Here is a 9877-nt window from a genome sequence, read left to right on the forward strand (position 1 = left end):
GCCCACAGGCACACAGCAGGCCGGGCCAGGAAATGGACAGGAGATCCAGCAACAAGATGCCCCTCCCCGCAGCTGATCTCTGCCCAGGAAGAGCCCTGGATCGGCGCTCCACCCGCCCGCACGCACTCGCCGCCGGATGACTGTCTCCCCGGAATGTGGGCACAGGCTACATGTAAGTCCTTTAATAGAATGGTGGGGGCAGCCTCCGATCTGCTCAGGAAAGGAGTGGAAGGGAGAACACGGGCCGCCAGGCCCATGTGAGAGACGAGGGTCTTCTATTTCTAGGTGGGGCCAACCTGGTAACCATGCACAGAGAACCCTGGGACTCAGAAACCCTTTTGACTTTCTCTCCTTGTTAGTATGTTTTCTAACTCCCACTTCTAAGACGTCCATCTGCCTACATCTTTGCCTAGCCCAGCTTTGTTCATCTAAGATGGTGCATTATTGATAAGAGCCTTTCACCTCAGCCCTCTGCTGCTCGGGAAGGTTTGGCAGGTTTGCGACTACGTAGGAGATGTCATTCAGCACGCCTGGTGATGCTGGGACCCTGGACCACGTCTAGGAGAAAGCGATGATCAAGTTACTGCCTCGTCTGCCATGAAAGCCCTGGACCCCTCCAGGGGGTGTGGCGGTGCATGCCGGGAGTCAGCAGAGGCAGGGGGTTGTGAGGCTCCAGACCGGTCTCCCGGACTGGACAGCAAGCCATGTCTCCAAAATAAAGCAGCTGAAAACGACAGAAATGATCTCACCCATCTGGAGGCTCGGATTCCGGCAACAAGGTACAGTCATGGTTAGTTTCTGGAGACTTCTTTCTCCTAGGGTTGCAGATGGCCACTTCCCCCTTGTTGCTCATGTGGCCTCTTCCTTTGGGGTGACAAAAAGCGTCTGAATTCTGCATCTTCCCATCTCTCTCCTTCCTCTCCCTCCCTCTTTCCCCCCAAGCTTATGAACGCAAGCCTTATTTGCTTCTTGCCTTCGCTCTTTCAAGCCAGGCCAGAGCTCTACCACTTGAGCCACACCTTCACTTCCAACCCAGGGCCTCGGGTTTGCCAGGCTGGTGCTTGCCACTTGAGCCATGCTTCCAACTCTACTTTTTGCTGGTTATTTTGGAAGTGGAGTATTGTGGAATTCTCGGGATCCTCAGCTCTCCACCTCCTGAGGAGCTGCTATCACGGATGTGAGTGTGGAGACGGCGTCTTTCTTGGGGAGCTCCCGGTCATCGGGAGGCTCCTCCCCCAGGACCTCATCTAAACCTGATTTTCTCCGCAAAGCCTGGCCTCGGAATCCCACCTTGCCAGGAAGTTAGGGTTTCATGTGGACTGGGGGCCCCGGTCAGTGCCAGCTGCGCTGTGCCCTGGTCTGGGCTCCTGACGGGGAGAGGAGGTTGAGGATGCGATCCTCCGGCCCTGGCTACGCCTGCGTTTCCCCAGTTGCTGTGCCGCACGCATCTCCACAACCTGCACTGCACAGATGCTTGCCTCCTTTTGGGGGCTGCAGGGGGAGCAGTCCTGGGGCTTGAACTCAGGACCTGGGCGCTGACCCTGAGCTTCCTTTGCTCAAGGCTAGCACTCCACCATTTGGCGCACAGCTCCACTTGCGGCGTTTTCTGCGTCTGTGGCGCTGAGGCATCGAGCGCAAGGCTTCACGCACACTAGGCGAGCGCTCCACCATGGAGCCACCCTCCCACCTACTCAGGAGACTGACATCTGAGGATCGAGGTTCAAGGCCAGCCCAGGCAGGAAAGTCTGTGAGACTCTGATCTCCAATAAACCACCAGAAAACTGGAAGTGCGCTGTGGCTCAAGTGGGAGAGTGCTAGCCTTGAGCTGAAGAGCTGAGGGACAGCGCCCAGGCCCAGAGTTCAAGCCCCATGACCGCAAAAAGAAAAAAAAGGCAGGCAAGGGAAATAGGAAAGTTCGCTCCGTCTGGTGTTGTTACCAGGCCATCCCCGGGTCGCAGGCGCCCGCGGCTCCTCCTACATCCATCAGAATTTATTTTTATCTCATAGCCTCCCAGTTGGGGCTGAACATGCTGCTCTTTGCCTGCTGGGGAAGGTTGCCATGGAAACGCGTTCAGGGGCAGCAAGTCTGATGTGTAACACGTCTGCAAGCAGGAGCTAAAGCACCGGCCACTCACGGAGGCCGAGATGTGGGACCCCCCTCCCCCTCCCCACCCCTCCCCCTCCCCGCCCTCCTCTCCCCACCCCACCATTCCCGGAGAGCCTCAGATCAATCAACGCTCACCAAGGGTTTTCTTTCTTTTTTTTTCTTCGTCTTTCATGCCAAAGCTTTACTCACTCAGATTCCAACGTCCATCTTGAAACAATGTCTAGGACACTGGTCTGCCCTGCCCAGGCCTCATCAAGGAAGCACAGGGTTAGACAACATTCGGGGACAGGCAGCACAAAGGCTCCCTCCACCAGGCTCTCTTCTGATGCCTCCGCCATCCTGACCCAGTGCTCAGTCGTCCTGTGGCGACTCCCACCCTCCCTGCCCAGGCCCAGGCCAGCTCTGAGGACGGAAGGCTCCGCGACCAGGTCGGCCATGGGATGGCAGGCATCATGACTCGGATTCCTGGCCTTGCCTCTGCCCTCCGGCCCAGGGCCTGGCTCCGGGCGCCCACCACTGCCTAGTGGGCCTGGGGGGTTCATGGGCCCCCGAGCCTGCATTTCTTCCCATTCCGCACCCTGAGACCTACGGGCCGGGGTTGCTAACCAGCTCCAGGAACGCTGGCAGCGCCTGGCAGCTGACACGAGTCTTCTGCCTTCCCACTATCACTGGCTATTGGCATCTCTGAGTTACAAGCAAAAGCAACTCGAGTTACCTCTGGGACGGGCTTCTCCAGGCCTGCCCTGTGCTCCCGCGGTCCCCGGGGACCTGTGTCACCGCAGGGGCCTGTCCTCTTCACTAGGCGGTCTTATACTTTTATTGCTGGGACAAAACACCTGAGCAACACAGATGAAGGAAGGGAAGGCTTGCGGTCTCACGGCGCGGAGCCGGGACGGCTCGGCCAAGCAGGGCAGCGCTTAACGCAGTGGCCAGGGAGCCCAGACCAAAAGAAAACCTGCACAGGCTCCTGTTCTATTCTATCTGGGGCCCGCAGCCTACCAGATGGTGCCACCAACATTCAGGAGGCTCTCAGTGGCTCTCCTACACGTCAATCACCTCTGACCACTCCCTCAGTGGTTCACCCACATGTCAATCAGCAATCTACAGTAGAGTGTTTTAGACATCTCTCAATCCAATCAAATCAAGAGTGACCATTAGGGAATGAATTGCTTTGAGAGTGAGTATTCTTTCTCATACATTGTATCAGTGCCAAGAACTGTGTTCAGGATGTAGTTGAACAGACAATACTGATTGCTATTGAATAAACAATGAATGAATTCTAGAACCGAAAGGGCCAAGAAATCATCTGAAACAGGAACTGCACTCATGGTATCTCCAGAAGCCAGGCCCTGGTGACACACAACTATACTCCTAGCCCAGCAGGGGGCTGAGATCTGAGAATGATGTTCAAAGCCAGCCTGAGTGGACAAAAAGCTGGAAGCGGTAGGCGCTGTCCTTGAACCTACACGCCAAGTGAGAGTGCAAGGTCCTGAGTTCAAGCCCCAGTACTAGCACAAAAGAAAGGGAGGCGTGGAGCAAAAGGAAACATTTTTTTTTTTTTTTGTCGGTCGTGGGGCTTGAACTCTGGGCCTGGGCGCTGTCCCTCAGCTCTTCAGCTCAAGGCGAGCACTCTACCACTTGAGCTACAGCGCCACTTCTGGTTTTCTGGTGGTTTATTGGAGATAGGAGTCTCACGGTCTCTCCTGCCCGGGCTGGCTTTGAACCGCGATCCTCAGATCTCAGCCTCCTGAGTAGCTAGGATTACAGGCGTGAGCCACCAGCGCCCGGCTAAAAGGAAACATTTTAAAAAAGACAGGAAAAGCATTTCCAGGGAAGTAACGGAGCCACTTGCTCAAGGAGGTGCCTCTTATTCATGGGAAGGGTAGACTAGAAAAGCAGAAACGTTCCTTCTCCAAATTCCGTTTGATGTGGCACCATAGACTTTCCCCTCGGAACAACCTGGGGTTTTACTATTTGAGGAGCCTGCACTGATTGTTTCTGCCACCCCTGGTTCTTCCTGTTCCTGCTCCAAGAGAAGACCACAGGACTGGCACTGTGCCCCAGGCCCCCGTCCCTCCTCTTCTCCTCCTTCCTTCCCTTCCTTGGGATGCAGCACAAGGAAGGATGAAGCAAGTGACACGAATAGATTTGTCTTAGCTATGTCAGCCTGACAGCTTCGGTGCTCCGAGACAGAGCCGCTTCTCCTACCGCCTTGCTTCCCTGCCTGCGCCCTTGGCCAAAGAGCCTTCCTCCTCCTCCACCTGCCCCTCCGCTTCCTTCTTCACGAGAGGAAATGCGAATGTTCAAAGTGGCATCGTGTGCTGGCACTCAACAGAAATGATCGTTAGCTTCTGGTGGGCTCTGGTGGCATGCATGAGGGGTGGGAGGATGGTTAGCTCATGCTGGGCCTCGGGTGATGGCCGGGCGGACGTAGGCCGCTAAGTGACCACACATGAACTGGCAGCCGCAGGCAGGGTCCGGGCTGAGGATGCTCGCGGTGACCCGTGATGGGGGGGGGGGGGCGCCTGCGTGGAACAAGCTGGTCTGGAGGCACGGAGGACGTGCGGGGAACGTGGTCCTCACTGAGCCCGTGACAGGCCTGCGTCCTTCTCGACAGCGTGCGTGATAGAATGTGATCGCCACACTGTGAAAACTTTCCAAAACGGTTCCGATTTGTGTGAGCATCAGAAGGCACTCCTCCACCTTTTACCAAAGCATATTCTTTCAGCAGGCCCTCGGGGGCGGGGGTGCAGTTCATACACATTGCCAGTTGATGAGGGACGGAGCACATCACCGCCACACTGTGGGGGAAAGCTTGCGACCCACACTGCGATGGTCGCATTGCCTCTGTTCCATCCTGCGAGAACCCACAGAGCGCTGGGATCAGCAAGCGGTCACGCGTCCACGGCTGTGAGCAGCACACCACAGTGATCACGCACGAGCCTCACGTCTGTGAGCAGCACATCACACAGTGATCACACACGAGCCCCACTGTGAGCAGCACACCACAGTGATCACGCACGAGCCCCACGTCTGTGAGCAGCACACCACAGTGATCACACACGAGCCCCACTCATGTCTTTAGCTCTCTTTGTTTTTGACCAGTGCCTGAGACGTTTACTTCACCTTCTACAGATGAAGTAAACTTGAGACTCAAGTAGGAAAGCGTATCTGATGGTACTTTGGGTATTTCAAACTTCCTGCTGGGCGTGCACAGATGACTTCATCTGGACCAGTTTGTTCTCTGTTGTTCTGTGATATATTTAAGGCAAATCTATTCGGGTAACTTGTTCTGACACAAGTGTGAGTGTCTACAGTTGAGGTAGGAGTTAGGAGGACTGAGAAGGAGGTGGGAGGGAAGATGAAGCCAATGAAGACTGTGTTATTCCACAGGCCAACAGGGGGCGCCCGCACCCCTATCTCCATGGCAACCGAGGGAAGCGATGTAGTTAGAAGCGGTACCCAGGAGACCAGGAAGCCAGACGCTCATGAGCCGGGCCCCTGTGCCCTGCAGGGCAGCAATCTCCCGCTCACCCTGGGCAGGATCTGCTCATCCCCAGGCTGGAAGACAGGCCCAGAGCAGAACGTTCCAGATGTCTGCTGAAAAATGTTGGGAGGTGGGATGAGAACGACGTTCTCACGGCGCAGGCAAACCTTGGCGGGATTTAAGAAAGATGGAAGATGAGGTTACTCATTCCGTTGCCCGTGCTTGTGTAAACCTGGCATAATGCCACCCGCTCCCAGAGTTGCACATCCTTTCCTTCGTGCTCCGATTTCCTGAAAAGCTGAGGGTCTCTGCTCCCCAGGGCGGCTGTGCGCCCTCTTTTGTTCCTTCACATCTGGGACCCACGAAAGAAGTGTCTCCCTCTGTGGGCAGACACAAGAATAGCAAGATCAAGGCCACAATGGCCTTGAGGCTGGGCAGGGCGGGGCAGGAAAGGTGCTGGAGGACCGAGGCGAGCAGGGAGAGCCCAGCGGCAGCTGGTGTCCTGCAGGTGAGGGACCGCGGCCCTCTCTGCGCGGCCGCAGAGGCTGGTCTGACGCCGGGCAGCCTGCGCCGCCGGCGCTGCCCGCCTCCGCCCTGGCCCGGTGGGAAGCACGCGTGGCAGGGAGGGCAGGGAGGGACTTGTTTTGAGTGAAGCTAAATAAAGCTCTCCAGGGTGGCAGCTGCGGCGCTCATCTTACAGGAACTTCTACGAAAGCTGCGCCCCAGCTCCGCTCCCTCGCTCTCCAGCCGGCGGAGCCAGGGGCTTGATCAGGGGGAGGAGGTCGGTCTGCAGGACACCACGAAGCAAAATACGCCCATGACTTCACCTGGAATGCATTTCCAGCATGTTCTCTGTCATCCTGTCTCCTTCCTGTGGGGGAAGGAGGTGAGGAAGGGAGGGAGGGGGGAGAGAAAAGGGAGTAAAAGGGAGAGAGGGAAAAAAAAGGCAGGGAGAGGGAGGGAGGTAGAGGGAAAGAGAGAGAGAGAAAGGGAGAGGGAAAGGGAGGGAGGGAGGGAAAGAGAGAGAGAGAGAGAGAGAGAGAGAGAGAGAGAGAGAGAGAGAGAGAGAGAGAGAGAGAGAGAGAGAGAGAAACCTAAAACTAAGGATGCTAAGCACACTGGATTTTGTGTCTTATTTAAGCACTGAGGAATTCTTCTCTGCTCAAAGTCAAGTGTCTGCAGTTGTCATTTAGTGTCAGGTTGGATTTGCTCCTCTGGGAGAGAAAGTCTTCTGCTACAAAGGAGGGAGGTAAGATCATGACCGAGGTGAACACTTTACTGCAGGAGAAAATCAGACAACCTTGAGTTTGAACCCAGATCTTGCCCATTTGCTACTCTGCTCCAGTTTCCCAATAAAACAGCCACTATCGCTATTCACTGTTAGTAATAATCAATATCAACTAGTAAAATAAAGTTTCTACCAGTCTATCAAATAGTAATAATACACACTTATTAGGTAGTATGTATGACACTCTACAATTCAGAGCTCAACAAGTTATAAATACCAGGTGCTAGTATTCACATCTGTAATCCTAGCTACTCAGGAGGCTGAGATCTGAGGATCCCAGTTCAAAGCCAGCCCAGGCAGAAATGTCCGTGAGACTCTTATTTCCAGTGAATGACTAGAAAAGCAGAAGTGGAGCTGTGGCTCAACGTGCTAGCGTGCTCGCCTTGAGTGAAAAAAGCTCAGGGACAGCGCCCAGGTCCTCAAGCCCTACAACCAAAAAAAAGCTACAAATATAATAATAATAAACACTTGTATGACACTTGCAATATGCCTGGAACTCTTGATAGAACGTTTAACTCCGGAGTGTGAATTAGACTGTACAGTTGTCTTTTTAAAAAATCTAAGTCATCTTTATTTTGTCTTAGGTAAGTTTTTAGTCACTTCCTGATGATTGAAAACAGAGTTAAAGGACTCTTTGGTGATTCCCATAAGAATCTCATACTCAGCTGGGCGTTGGTGGCTCCTGCCTGTCATCCCAGAGACCTGAGATCTGAGGATCAAAGTTCAAAGCCAGCTCAGGGACTCTTATCTCCAATAAACCACCAGAAAACCAGAAGTGGCGCTGTGGCTCAAGTGGTAGAGCGCTAGCCTTGAGCTGAAGATAGGAGTCTCAAGGACTTTCTTGCTGGGGCTGTCTTTGAACCCTGATCCTCAAATCTCAGCCTCCTGAGCAGGTGGGATTATAGGCGTGAGCCAAGGGTGCAGGGCTTCGGGCCTGGCTTTGGTCTTCCATCAGAGCCTCTAGAAAAGCTAGGATTACAGGCGTGAGCCTCTGAATCCTGGCTGAAATGCAAGCCATCTGCTGGATGCCTTGATCCTCTCACCATTGGGTTCCCCCGTGTGAATCCAGGAAGGGTCTGCATAGTTCCATCACCAGGTCCCCGTTTCCAGTTCTCATCCCAGCATCCTTTGCTGTGACAGCAGTGCACAGCAGGCTGGCAGGCCGGATGAGGGAACGGCCTGGAGACCCCATGGGGCTTAATTCCCGGTGTTCCTAGCTATGGTGTAAACCCTTCTTCCCTCCCCTGTCCAGCGGCGGCGGGATGCCCTGCTGTTCAAAGTCTCCTCAGAATGGCAAAGGCAGGTCGCTGCACTTCCCGTCTTGACTCGGACTTCAGCTACCTCTTGATCTTCAAATGCTCCTCTTGGCATTTCTCTGGGTTTCCAGAGGGGGACCCCATGGCTGAGACCACCTGCCTCTCCCACAGTCCCCCGCCCCGCCCCCTCCAGCAGTCAGGGGTAACAGGGCTCCTGGTACCTGGTGGTACCATCCCCCTGTGTGAGCCTTCAGGTCAGATTCATTATTGCTGTCCTTCCCACATCCCCCTCCCTGCACGTGTCAGATGCCATTCACCCCCCTCCAGCACGCTGTTCCTCATGCTGTTCCCTCCCCCGAAGACGCTCCGTGCCATCCTCTTCTCAGTCTCTGAGCACAGCTAGCACGGCCCTGGGCCTCTCTTTTCTCTTGGCCTGTCTGGCAGCCCACCTTGCAGGGCTCTCTCATGTCTCTGACAGACCTCTTCTGATCCTTGTATTGATTTTGGCTTCCACGCTTCACTCTTCCCTCGCTCCTCTCGGCACAGGGTCCCGTCCACCAGAACTCCGGCGTGGCACCAAGGGCTTCATCTGCCTGATGGGGTCAAAATGGGAGATGGTGGAAGTGTGCAAGATGGCGCCTCACTGGAGGAAGTGGGTCCCGCAGGACGTGTGGCCAGCGCTCTGTCTTCTTCACCTGCTTCCTGCTGTTCCCTGCTGTGCCGCTTCCTGTTGCTACCATTAGATCAGCTTTGCTCTGCCTCTGCCTCTCTGCGGCTTCCTCATGGGTCAACATCTCTGAAACTATAAGCATCAGTGTGGAAGCCCCCCCCCTGAGCAGCAGCTGCTCCTCCTCCTCCTCCTCTGCCAGTCCTGGGGCTTGAATACAGGGCGCTGTCCCTGAGCTTTTTGTTCAAGGCTAGCTTTCTACCATTTGAGCCACAGCTCCACTTGCGGCTTTTTGCTGGCTAACTGGAGATAAGAGTCTCACTGAGCCGGGTGCCGGTGGCTCACGCCTATAATCCTAGCTACTCAGGAGGCTGAGATCTGAGGATTGGGGTTCAAAGCCAGCCGGGGCAGGAAAGTTCGTGAGACTCTTATCTCCAATGAACCACTCGAAAACTGGAAGTGGCGCTGTGGCTCAAGTGGTACAGCGATAGCCTTGAGCTGAAGAGCTGAGGGACAGCGCCCAGGCCCAGAGTTTAGGCCCCACGACCGACCCAAAATAAAAAAAAAAAAAAGAAAAAAGGAAGAAAAAAAGGAAGAGGCAATGAAGCTCCACGGATGCGTGGATGGCGGAAGCTGGCTTTAAACGCAAACGGTATGCCACGTTTCTAACGTGGGGGGATGAAGTACGCCAGCACTTCCTTGGGCCTTCAAATGGACAAACGTGGGGGGGCATGGGCAGCACCCCACATGGGGGAAGGGGGGGTCAGCACCCCACATGAGCGGGGGGGGGTCAGCACCCCACATGAGCGGGGGGTCAGCACCCCACATGAGCGGGGGGGGTCAGCACCCCACATGAGCAGGGGTCAGCACCCCACATGAGCAGGGGGGGTCAGCACCCCACATGAGCGGGGGGGGTCAGCACCCCACATGAGCGGGGGGGGGTCAGCACCCCACATGAGCGGGGGGGGTCAGCACCCCACATGAGCGGGGGGGGGGTCAGCACCCCACATGAGCGGGGGGGGGGTCAGCACCCCACATGAGCGGGGGGGGGGTCAGCACCCCACATGAGCGG

Source organism: Dipodomys merriami, unplaced genomic scaffold (assembly GCF_024711535.1).
Source record: "Dipodomys merriami isolate MVZ:Mamm:240054 unplaced genomic scaffold, mDipMer1.0.p SCAF_103, whole genome shotgun sequence".
NCBI classification, from domain to species: Eukaryota; Metazoa; Chordata; class Mammalia; order Rodentia; family Heteromyidae; genus Dipodomys; species Dipodomys merriami.